The sequence below is a fragment of the Apis cerana genome, linkage group LG7, assembly GCF_029169275.1.
Source record: "Apis cerana isolate GH-2021 linkage group LG7, AcerK_1.0, whole genome shotgun sequence".
Taxonomy (NCBI): Eukaryota; Metazoa; Arthropoda; class Insecta; order Hymenoptera; family Apidae; genus Apis; species Apis cerana.
The window spans coordinates 2,642,728-2,655,917 of NC_083858.1; the positions used below are offsets into that span (position 1 = coordinate 2,642,728).

Consider the following 13,190-nt stretch of genomic DNA (forward strand, 5'->3'; position numbering starts at 1 on the left):
AACATCACTTCTATTATCAGCATCTTAACGCGAAGTTTCAATCCGTAAAATGCGCGATAACGGATACATACCTTTTATTCGACCACCCGCGCCGCCCAGACCAGCAGCGTATCTTATTCCAACATGGATTGCAAAGCTTACGGTATCGATTTGATGTTACAGGGTTACAGCGTTACAAGGCATCCGATACCGCATCGGATATCGCAAATCCAGTACGCAGTTCAATTAGGATAGCAATTACGGGAAAGTCTGTTAGTCCTGCAATTTCGTCATTGAATCATCGCTATTGGTTTCAGAGTATCATTTAACAAGGATCGAGACAAATTTACCGATTGGTCGAAATTAATTGTTACTTCCAGTAAGCAATTGTATCGAGATTTCGAATTAAATAAAGTTGAAATAAGGAAGTTAAATATTAGGAAAACGATATTCGAATTATTGTCGTTATACTAATAATAATTTTGGATAATAAAAATATATGCGTTAAACTACGTGATTAAGATAGAATTTATAATAAAATTCGTTGAAAGCATTCAAAATGAACTTCTTAATTTTTCATAATATAATAAAACTTTTAATCTCATATATTAATCTCTCTAAAAGTGGATAATGAATTATCGGCTTTCACTTTTGATCATAAAATTAACGGCAGAGATAAGATTGCAGACTTCATTCGTGTATAATTATCGAGAAATTTTCACACGAAATAATTAAATTTTCAATTAATCGAATTCTCAATCTCTATTTTATCTCAATTGTTTCGATATAATTCGAGTAAATCGATTTTACTTTATTCGATAATACATCGAATATCGTGAAGATAATCGATAAGCCATTACCACCGAGTCTATGTATTTTAACGAGATATCGCGAGATGAAAACTATATTACATAAATGCCTCCAACACATATTTTTCATTTTTAGATTTGTTACCGCGTTACCAAAGAAGAAAGAATTAATTAATACGAGGAAAAGGATTACATTCATGATATATCTCAAGCATTCGTTTCTGTCGCATTCTCGGTCGTGCAACTGAGTTGCGCACAAATTTTTGCGCAGAAGCAGACTCGTGGCACGTTGGAAGCCGGTTCGCTGCTTCCAGTTCTCCACGCGATTCTCTCCGTGTATCTCGATCTTTCCCTTTCTTTCTATTAACATTGTGCGATATCTTTACGATCGAACTACGTCGAAAGGACGCAACAGTAACGAGGATTGTTGACCTTCAGAAATGTCCGGCTACATTTGTAATCATATTCGTTGTATTAACCTATTTTAATCGTTTCACGAAATATTTATTTGTTAATTTTGTAGTGTACGAATATTTACTTTTGCGATATATTCAGTTTCTGACGTACAAATTCTTCGTACAGTTTATTATCTAGTGAAATGTTATATTACTTTCAATTCGTTGGTTTTATTTCGTTAAAATGAAATATTCCGTTGATTGTTTGGACAACTTGTATACTTTGTATAATAACAGAAAATCGGAAAGGAAAGATTCATACAATGTAACGATGAAAGGCAGACGCGAAACGTAAACTTAACTGGTGAAACATCGCGTTAAAGAATTTGCTTAAATATACGAATTTCAAGACTGTGCATGGCGATGCAAATCGTGTAAATTTCTTCGGAAACATTCGGCCGTATTCGCGGCTACTCGTTAATCTTCGGAAATCTTCGTGATCGTTCGTAGCCACGCGCGAACCTTCTGTCTGGAGTTTCTCGAAAATCGAAATCGTTGTGTGGTGTGTGCGCTCGTTTCGTTATTGATAAAGTCATTTTTATTGGCAATAATTAATCGAAATAAACAATTATTGGCGAATTTTATCGAGTACATTCGCGTCGATTGGTGTATGTTCGAACAAATGTCGCGTGAATTGGTAATAAACGTGTATCGATATGGTCGAGATTGTGCTAAGTGGAAACAACTGTATTTTGTAACGTGATGATTATTACAAGTAAAAAGGATTACTTCCGACTTGAAACCCACGTCTGGATTCTCAGGTAACGTGCTATGTAAACTTTTAAATGCTAATTTCGATCCTATTAAAGTCGAAACCTTTGAAGAAACGGTGGCAAAGAAACAAGTGACAAGTTGTTGTAAAAAAGCATCCGCCATAATTGTTTTCGGCAATTATCGAATCTTTATCGTCGATATAACCTCGACCAGTAAATTCATATTTTTTCATCAAATATCTTCACGTGCATTTTAATTTCAATGTATTAGTATTTCATAGATAATCGATGATCGCACTTCCATTTTCGTGTCGTTTAAAGTAAGTGTTGCACGTAGAACGTATCGATATTACGTGTCTCGTGTTTTGTCGCATATTTCGATGCAAACAATCCGTTGACTTTAATCGCATTCGATCAACTTTCGATTGTTACCAAATTAACCCGGAGAGCTTTGAGCTCGAATTAAGATCACGTGCCCGGTGAAGCACGAAATAAAAACAGCCCCCGGGGACTCGAAGTGAAATCAACACACGCGCACACACACACATACACACTATATCTTTCCCCTTCCACTCTCTCTAACTTCTCCCACGAGCAAGGAAACGGGAAGAGCAGCAGGTGGTGTTTGGAATTTAAACACGGGAAGAATGGTCGCCTTTTTGAGTTGACCCGTTTAAATTCCGATGATAGAAAAGAAACTTCAAATATTAAAAATCGTTTTCCTTCTCATCTCGAATATTTAACAACGAATTTATATTTAAATATATATTAATTTCTCCGATGATTGTTCCAATTTGAGCAGCGAATGTAACAAGTATTAAATTTTCACACAAGCCTGAATCATTGCTCCAATTCGGACCAAACTCGTTCGTTGCGTTCATTAAACATTGAGCTCGATTCACGAGGCAAGTTGCATCGAATTGCGAAAACAATTATCCAGCATTCCGTGGTAGGTTCATTAGTCGGCCAATTTCTTATAAAGACATTAACTTTCAAGGCCGATTCGATTAGGATAGGAATCTTATAAAATTTTTTCTCTTTTCGTCGGAAACTCGAAATACGTCCCTGGGTTGCGGAGAGAGGGGGAGAGAATGCGCATGCGCGCGGGCGTATACGATCACAGAATCGCACACATGAGCGCACATGGAACGAGGACCCCCGGGGAACCCAGAAGCGGTCGTCCTTCGACGAAATAATTGCGGAACACGAGCCAGCTCGCGCGCTCTCTTGCCATTTAATGGCGGTATTCGCCGCGCGTACACCGTGCAGTCGTTATCCTCGATTTATGGCCAGGTCTGGCCTGAATCCTTATGCGGCGTTCGGTTAGATACAGGTTCGCTAGAAAGGATAGCGGACGGTTTAAAGGAAGAGGCAGAGGAAGCCGTAAGTCCAGCATGGCCGTTACTCTCCATTTAGAGTGGCGCCTCCGCCGAGATCAATTTCAACTCTGCCATCTCGTATAAGGGCTAGAGGCGCACGTTGCTCGATTTCGTCGACCTCCAAATACGCACGATTGATTTGTTTTTCTGGGAAGATGAATAACTTCCGACCCGATGAGACGATATTTAATCATCTCTAAGATTAATATTTCTTACGTATCTCGTAAACTGATCTTTTTCCATGCTTTTCGAATATGATTCTTGATACGGATAAGCGTGATGTACTTTTCGTAATTTTTTAACGGTATTTCAATTTTTATTTCTTTCTCCCATTGAGATACACCCTTTCAGATAAAGTTTTATAGTTTCGAGGGGAGATTTATCTGTTTCTTTCATCATCAAGAGTAGCGATTCATCACCATCCATGAATTACAGCGCGATCAAAGCAACGTGCCACTGTTTATTCTATAGAAACTAGGTCTTATATCTAGCAATAATTTCTACCGGAGAGATCGTTTTCAAGGAGAAATCTTAAATTTCCATAAAACGTTTCATCTCTTTGATATATGCGCTTTTCACCCTGGAAACCTTTTTACCTTTGAAACATCCGAGTTTCTTCAATATTTCGAGAGAACTTTCGTGCACTCGTTGCTAAATCACGAGTTTCCTGCAACGTTGAAATATACAAGTTGGAATTTCGTGTACTCCGATACGAATGTTCCCCGAGAGAAAGCCTTGAACTCGAAAGTCTGTTTTCAAGGACAGGCGGCGCGCATATCAGCCGGATACGGACAATCTCTCGCTCCTGCTTTCATCAAACGGCTCCGTGCAACCTGTCTCCATAGGAATGAACATCGGCCCGTTTAAACCTTACTTTCTGATCCGATGCTTGCGCAATGCCGTCCGCGACGCAATCGTTGCAACCGCATGAATATGTAATGCCGCACACTGCGCTATTGCCACGTGTGTATCGAATTGAAATCTATCGGTCACAGTTCAAATTTCCCATCGAGTTTACCGGTAATGCATTAGGATGCGCGTATTCTAGTTGATCGTAACGATTCTAAAAAGTAAAAATTATTTAATGCAATTACCTCGGAATATCTCAAAGTAAAGACAACTTATGTGTCATTCGTGGAATTTACATAAACAAGAAAAGAAGGAGCAAATTCGTCTCGATTCACGAAATTTGTATTTACCAAATACAACGAGCAATGTTTAACAATGATTTGAGATGACTGTTTAGAAAAAGGTTTTAAACAATTATTATATACCCGACGATTAAAGGATTTAATTTTCTCATCTAACAGGATCCGCGAAAAATGAGAAATAATACTTACACGTGAATCGAGCTATCGTCGAGGAGAAAGTTTCACCACGGTGTGTAAGCCGATGTTAAACCCCGGCAAATTAGTTTCTTCCGGGTTAGAAAGATCTCTCTCTCTCTCTCTCGGCTCGTGTCTGTATCAGTAACAGGGCGCGCGGAAATTCTGCAAACAGAAAGGCTGTGGGAAATGGGCGGGTTTCACGGTCGATCCTCGAAGCTGGAGAGATGGGAGAAATAACAATGGCGGGGCAACTAAGTCCGCGGTGAATGTTTACCTTTTCTAATTAAATGAAACTGCACGTTTATTCCGTTTCTTTCGAACGAATGGAATGTGGACGATAAACCGACCAAGGCTCATCGACGTTGCGCGAGAAAGAGGATTAAAGAGTGGGGGGAAGAAAAGGGGTAAAAAAGTGTCGAGACGAAATACCAGCGGGGAATAAGAAGGAGAGTAATTCGAATAATTTTTTTCCTTACCGAACACTCCACTTGAATTTCCCTCCAGGAATATTTTCACTGGAGGCGAAAACCTTTGCGGGAGACCTTCCGTTTATTTTCCCTGCGAATAAAAGTTCTCGTTCGCTTTTGTCAGACTTGTCCTTTTCTTTCTTTTATTAATAATTCGCCACCTCGAAAAAGCGTCGAATCTTTTCGAAGAGAAAAATTATTAGCAATTCGTGTTGAAATACGAGTTATTTTTCTTCCTCTATTTCAGTAACAAACTAACGATTAATTTAATTAATCGAATATAAACTACGATATAGTGTCGTAAATTTTCAAGCGAAACTTGGAATATATAGAGTCTCGATTATAGAAAAGATCACAATCTTTGAAGCGTCCAAATCGACAATTAATTCCTTATCCTTAGGAACAGCTCTCCTCTTATTCGACAATGAGTCACAGTTACCTTATCGTGCGGAAAGTAAACCGAGCTCGATCCACGCTTTTTGATACCCAGAACGCATACCATCCCGAGTATACAGTGTATATATATATATATATATTTTTTTCTGCACGTCAGCTTCTAATTAAATTCCGACACGTAAAAATACGTGGGCCGTGAACACGCGACGCGTCCCTCGCTCGCGCAGCGTGAACGGGCGGCGGCGTATCGTGCCACGAAAGTCGAATAAAATTACTTGCTTATTAACAATTGGGCCATTCTACGTGCCGCGTTCGCTATTCGCGGCGAGTTACGTGGCGCGACACGTTAAGGCGAAGGCGAGGAGTGGGGGAAACGGACGATTCCAGTCACGGTAGGCAGCGATCCACGTTACCAGCAGCGGATTTTACACTCTCGTACCAGCCAACAACCAGATGCATCCAGCGCGCCTTGTCCCGCACACACGTATAACACGAACCACGCAACTACGTGATTTCATGCGCAGCCAAAGCGTAACGCTCGTGTAGCGCCGTGATTAGACACGCCACGAGGACTTGGCAAAACCGGTTCTTACCTTTCCTCTCTCTCTCTCTCTTACCTAGCCTCGCCTTTGTCTCCTCATCTTTTTCTCCTCTCTTTCTCTTCTCCTTTCGACCGACTCGCAATTATGGATCGACGGAGAAGAGAGAAGATGGCAAGGAAGAGCGGAAAAAAAAAGAAAGAACTCGTTTCGCCGACGCGACTTTCTCCTTGCGTAATCCAAGACTTTCTTCTTCCTCTTCGATCCGAGGTCTTGGAAAATCGACCGAGTTAATCCCCCTTGGAATCGTCCTCGATCCACGGTATCTCGATATCGAGATAAAACGAATGGAAGAGGCGAGTGGGGGATAATTTTAATTTCCATTCACTCGTAAACACCTTTAACGATATCTTAATCGATACGATTATCGAAAACCGAGCGAATAAGATACGGATAAAATATCGATAATCGATGGTTTACAACTCTATTCACGGGAGAGATTGATTAGATTTCACGCCTAGTTTGCCCCGTACCTCGCCAACTTATTTATTGCATAATAATGTCTGTGCTTCGAGCGATACCGATTTTTTTTCTTTTTCTTTATTTGCCGAGTAAACGAAGCGTTTCTCGCTCGCGCGAGAATTAGAGCGATTACGAGACCGCGGTGCAGATAAACGGGGCTTATGTAATAATTCGACATGCTCGTTTTTTAATTTACGACTCGATAGACGAGCTCCGACAAAGTTTACAGTTAGATACAAGCGAGCGTTACAACTGTGTAAATATAACGAGAAAGGGGAAGATACGGCGTAAAAATTCCCTCCCTTATCCGATATTAATCCACCGTGATAAGATATAATAATGGAAAACGCTCGATTTTATCCCCCCTCCCCCAACCGATCGCGATCGATATATCTCGGATGTAAAAAAATCCAACATTATCTTCGATCAAGGATGTTTGGACTCTGTTTCTCGCTCCGCGCAGCTCCTCGTCAACTTGGCGAAAAAAATTTTTTCCCACAAACGGGTAAGGTTTCAGAAATTAACAATTTTCCTTAATTAATCACGGTTTAATCGTCGTTAATAACGATCCAAGTTTGAAAAACCCCGCTCTCTGAAAAAGGAATTTATCGTCGATAGCGGAAACACGAATGGAGTAACTTGGGACCAATTTCGATCCTTTGAAGCGAAACGGTGGCCGTTGTTTCATTGTTCAGAAAATTTCGCGTAATTATACACTGAATTACACTGTGACCGGTGAAAAGTTTTCGGCCGGACTTAACGTTACGCAAAATTTGATATTAAAAATAAAAGGGGTGAAGGTTTCGAGGTTTTTGTCAAAAAATTACAGTATTTTTTTTAATGAATTTCATATATTCGATTGAAACGTATTTTGTTCGAGAATAGTCTCTTTTCGTTTATTGATAAAAATAGCAGGTATGATACGTAAATATCGATGAGGCAAGTTGGAGGTAATGCTCTGTAATTGCAGCTCGTATTAAATCGTTAAGTGTAGCTTTCAGTCTGGATCACGGCGAAAGTGTATTATTAACCACGTATGATATATGCACGGGTCTGCACGTATACATTTTTAACAATATTGCAGTATGATACTGTACAAATTAATAACGTACAGTTAATAAAAATTAGTCTTGATTCGTTTCACCATCAGAGATTTGTTTTTTACTCCGCGATAATATATTTAAATTTCTTTTTTAGCATTTTAGCGACAAACAGTGTTAAATTTTTCAGACAGAACGGAAAATAAATTTGAGACCGATTATTACGATATTTTACGTATAAAAGAATGAATAAATGATATACGCGGTATCATTGAATCGAATTCCAATTTTTCCGTTGAAGCTGAAATACTTGATTGAAAATGTGAAAAATACTCGAGTTGTCTCAATAGAATATACGTATGTATGAGAAGCACGATGTGGAAGAAAGGCTGTACTGTTGCGGATAAAGTAAGAGGATATATAGAGAAGGCAATATGACAAGGTCAATGACACACAGTATCGTTGATAATAAAGAACCGGTCCTCATTAACGTAATTAAGTCGACGATCCTGTAACAAGCCTCTCGTTTCACGGCTGTTACCAACACGAAAGTGAATATCCATAAGCGAAAGATGGATACGTATATAAATGTATCACTTTTTATCTCGTCGACGATTAATTCGGTAAAATGAAACTCTTAAAAATTACAAAAGACAGAGACGAGATACCTTGAATTGTTTTTTTATAGATATAAACGAATATCTCGGAAGGAACGTTCTAGAGATCAAAACAAACGCGAAAATATATAAAAATATCGTCTCATTAAATTACGAACGATTAAAAGAATCTCTGATACCATCCATTAAATGAAAAGCTTGGAAGAAGCAAATTCTTCCATTGTGGCAAATTCGCGTGGCCGAATCTTGGGGACTGCATTATAGCGAACTCATGCACGATGTTGACCGAAGCGGAGAAACGTGTGCCGAGTGACTGGTAGATCGGGTTGGAGAGCGGGTTCAGTTTGTGACTAGTTCGTGAATAATGCATGCCAGCCGCGAGCCCACGCCACCACGCTATATACGAAGATGCCAGACACGCTACTCGGAACCGGGCTTGTACCTATATGGGCACATAGGGAGAAGTGGTGGGGATTTATATGGCCGCAGTATACATGCGCACACGCTGTTACACGTTGAACCGGCTCGCCGCTCTCCACTATTTGTGTGCCGAGACTCGTCGAACCGTGTAGATATATATATATATATATACACGTATGTACGTTCGCTTTGCGGATCAGGTAAAGGGCGAAGGAGAGGAGAGACGTATATAAGTGGCGTGCCGGTGGGATTCACCGGCAATGTACCTCCTTTGGGACACGTGCAGGGAACTGCCGGTGTATGGCCACGACGTCGTTACATTCACCGTCATATAGCTCGCGATGGCCGCGTTGTGTGCGTTGTTTCGCTTTTACACGGGATCGCGAAAGAAAACGCAGACACCGATCCACTCGGCGAGCCCCAGAGCGAGCGTGTGCTAGTTTCTGCGCCGGACAATGATCATACCGGCTATTGAGATGCTTCTTTTTGTTCGTATTCATGCAACTGGAATAGTAGTCCATCTCTCCGCCACGTGGCGGCGTTTCGTTAGGAAATTCACGCGAGCGACGTGAATTCATTTTTAAGCTTCGATAAAGAAGGAATTTATCCCCGTTTTTAAACGCGATGAAACGGCATTCACGGCGAGTATTCGTTCCATTTTGCGTTTCATTGGACACGTAACGGTTCGAACAGTGATTTAATTTTCGAAGAAACTTTTTACGCGAATTCGATTTAATTTTTTTCCGCCATCTTTGTAGTCCGTGCTCCGGCGCGAGATATTCGCGCAATTTTCATTCTCGAATACGTTGTTAACTCTCGCGTAACAACAGTGTAAAATTGCAAGCATTTCGCCGGATTATCGAAAGATGTTCTCTCCTCGCGTAAATTATGAACAGATTGTTTCGCGAAGTTGCGTACCAGTTTCGTTGAGATAGACATAGTTCTCTAGGTAGTTTCGTCGCGTCGTATCGAAACTTTCCTCGTGTTGCACAAGTTTTCCGATTGGTCACATTACTCCCCGAGAAATTCCCTAACTTTTGGTAGTTTCGCACATCTCGCAGTTTCGCAGAAATTCTGCGACTATAGTTTTCCTATTCGACCCGGAAGGCAATTTTTATCGAAATTTGGAACGGGATCTTTTTTTTCTTTCCTATTAAAGAATCCACGACGGATTCTATCCAGTTGATTGGACGATTAACTTTTTAAATTTAGAATTTTGGATTTAAGAATAATAATAATCACTCGAGAATAAATTTTAATCCTTTTATATTTGTTTCCTTTCAATCTTCAACCGCTGCAAAAGTTTGCCTTTTATCTTTTTTAATTCCAAAGTCCAAAGTTCAATTTCTTTCCATTTAATCCCCCTTTTCTACTTCCCTCAAATTAAAGCGCGGCTTAATAAATCGAATTAATCACAACCCTCGTAAATTCCAATTTACGAAAAAACTACCGCGCCGCTTTGTCGCGAGATGAAAAGATGCTCGCCTGATTGGTTTCGGAATTTCCATCGAACCTTGTAGCTGAAAAAAAAGAGAGAGAGAGAGAAAAGAAATGATGAAATTGCGGACAGGATTATCGAGTGTGTCATCGAAAAAGGGGGTTCTGTTCCACTGGATTAAATCCTTTGCCGTAGTAATGGAGGGCTTTCTGGGGCATGGTAATCGGAGCCCTGGGGGTATAAGATCGACAGGATTTCCCGAGAGTAGCCTCTCTCTCTCTCTCTCTCTCTGCAACGGTGAAAACGCTGGAAGGGTGAAAGGGCACATGGACAAACGCATCGTTATACGCGGGAATTGAGGGAGAAAGAGAAGAGAGATGACTAAATAAAATCAATTAAAAAGTTTCGCCGCGCCGCGCCGGGAGTTTTCATCAAGTTTTCCGCCTCTGCAACGTCACAGTAGCAGTAGAGAAACTTGCGCTATAAACTGGCGATATACCAACACCAACGACCAATTTGCGATAGTTTCCCCTAACTTTCCGACTTTCGTGTCGAACTTGTTAATGGCTTTCTGTGGCGGCTCTCCGTTACCGTCGTTTCGTTCCCACTCCTCCAACCTCTGTTTTCCTCCACCACCGCGCCACAACTATGTCTATGAAATTATCTATGGATCGATATACTCGGTTTCGAATGCTCGTGTAATTTATTTATTTAACGGATACGAAGCTCGGGATTAAACCCGTTTAAGACGTCGAGTTGAGCACAACTGTCCCCTATAGTTACTTGTGATGTTAATTAGCACGAGTTATATTTCTGTTATCTGTGGATGGATGTCTTGTTATAATTGTCTGTATCGGTGGCATCGTCGAAGGGAATGTTTGAAAAATAAATAAAATACTGATAAATTTATTGATACGAAAATTAAGAATAATGAAATTATTAGCGATAAATTTATGAATAAGTTTCTATCTGTTACTATTCAATGATTAATCCGAAAATTCATATATTCAAAAATTATTATAATATGAGATTACGAATGTTTTCTTCGGTAAAGTAATTTTAATATTTCGAATCTTTATTATTTACAAGTTTCTTTCAAATGCGAGAACAAACTCGAGTAATTTTCCTATATTTTTGCGTTTAATCTTTCAAGTTAAATTCAATCTGAAACGTCTCCTAATTTTTTCATTATTTAGTAATGTAAAGAAAAGTTGTTTATTGGTGACCACTGATCTATGACACGAACGTGGCAATACGTGAAAAAAACATCATCAGCACTACTTTATCAACACGCCACTTGATAAACCCAGTTGCAATGCTGGCAAAATGTCGGAATAAAATTTCTACTGGACGCGATTCGTACTTGGAACTCTTGAGCAATGACAATTTACGATATCTCGTCAAGTAATTATCGTCAAGTATAAAGAAATACGTCGTCGAGTTAATTTTTTATACGCGATCCTCATTGAACGCGCTTCATCGCAATACAATTTTAATTGTTCGGAAACATTTTCAATACGTTAGAAATTCCGTTAATTCGATATGATGAAAGTTCAAAGATATCGTTAAATTTTATTATTCAATCAAGAAGCAAATTTTTACGATGCGATACTTGTTCTATTATCGGTAATGATGAATCGAAGTAGATCGGAATAATCGCTGTATAAAATTTCATCCCGTAATAATAAATGAACGATAAAGTTCAAAGTTCCACTCGTAACGTAAAATATTCTCCTTTCTGTGTTCCAGGTAAGAAGCCACTCGTGGATACCTCGTCCCTGGGGTGAACCAATTGTTTGCGGCTCATTCAAATGGTCCTTTCTCTCCCTCTCTCCCTTTTTCTCTTCCTATTTCAATTTTTCCCCGCAAGTGAAAAGAATAATATATAAAAATTAGTCGACGAAACACTTTTAAGGCTTTATATTTCCTCGCGATATATCAGCTCGCTTTAAAAGAAACACCTTGAATTTCTGTGAAGTGCCATCATATCCGATTACGCGTGCAAAGTCTGTGTAAAGCGAAACCTTATAAATGCTGTCGCGTCGTCGTTCTTCCCTTTCCCCCTCCCTCTCTTTTTCTCTGTGGCAAAAAATCGCTTGGCTAAGGTTGGCCAACAGTTCAGGAAGCTGCGAGCGTGATAAGAGTTTCGGTTATCAAGGCGAAGCGCGATAACACAGGCCGATATCAGCCCATTTTCGTAAGCGTAAGATTAAACGCGACGATTTCACGCACTTTCCTCTACTAGAATGCTACGTTGTCACGCGTTTCCTACGAGATCTTCTATGTCGTGTCGCGCGTCTGCACACGATTCAACGGTCCCTCTGGCTGCTGCGATGTTGCCTTACGTTCTATGTAATAAAAATCGTGCTGTTAAATTACACGTATAAACTCATAATTATATTGAAAATAATAATGAAAGAAGGAACAAGATAATTCGATGAAAAAAGTTCGAAAGGAAGGATTTATGCTTGTGCGTATATCTCTTAAGTGGTATAATTTTTTTTAAACGGAGAGAAACATCTGTCGGGCACGATCGGTAGGTGAAATCTGGCAGATTCGATGTAGGAATACTCGATCCGTCTGATTGCATGCAATTAAGAGTGAAACCCGTTTCGATTCGAAATCTTAATTACAGTGTTACGGTGCCAGTTTGAAATTCAGTCTTCGTTTTCCAAGTTTGCGCCAACAATCATTCACGTATCATCAACGATGTGATATAATATCTCGATCGAATCGAGAAAAAGGAAGATCATTTTGCACCCGGTGGAATGCGAAAAAGAGAATAGATCGATAACTCGATGGGAGAAAGAATATATTTTAATGGTTCGCCCACGAGAAGAAAACCTCTTCCTTTGTTTCTCGAATTCGAAATTTCAAACACCGGCGCGAAAGCTGAATCAATATTGACACGAGCTAAATCCCGTGTATATAACGATACTTAACCCAGATTTTCCCCGAACGATAGAGCTTGTTCCAGGAAACATTCGAGTCGGGTATTTCTTTTTTTCTCGACGTGCGAATTTTTGCAATCCATTTTTTAAACGAATAAATTCGATTTCGAGTCGTCGTCGAGAACTCGAGGGTATAA

At 39.8% G+C, this 13,190-nt stretch overlaps 1 protein-coding gene and 1 long non-coding RNA gene across 7 annotated transcripts in view; one reads left to right on the plus strand and one right to left on the minus strand.

Annotated features, from left to right (window-relative positions):
* Positions 1 to 13,190, plus strand: part of LOC107998431 (serine/arginine repetitive matrix protein 2) — a 234,111-nt gene that overhangs the window by 107,119 nt on the left and 113,802 nt on the right. The window lies entirely within an intron of this gene.
* On the minus strand, positions 1,445 to 5,662 carry LOC114577624 (uncharacterized). Its single transcript, XR_003697832.2, has 3 exons — positions 5,140 to 5,662; positions 4,676 to 4,825; positions 1,445 to 4,398 (listed from the first exon to the last, which is right to left on the minus strand). It is a non-coding gene; the product is annotated as an uncharacterized LOC114577624 (long non-coding RNA).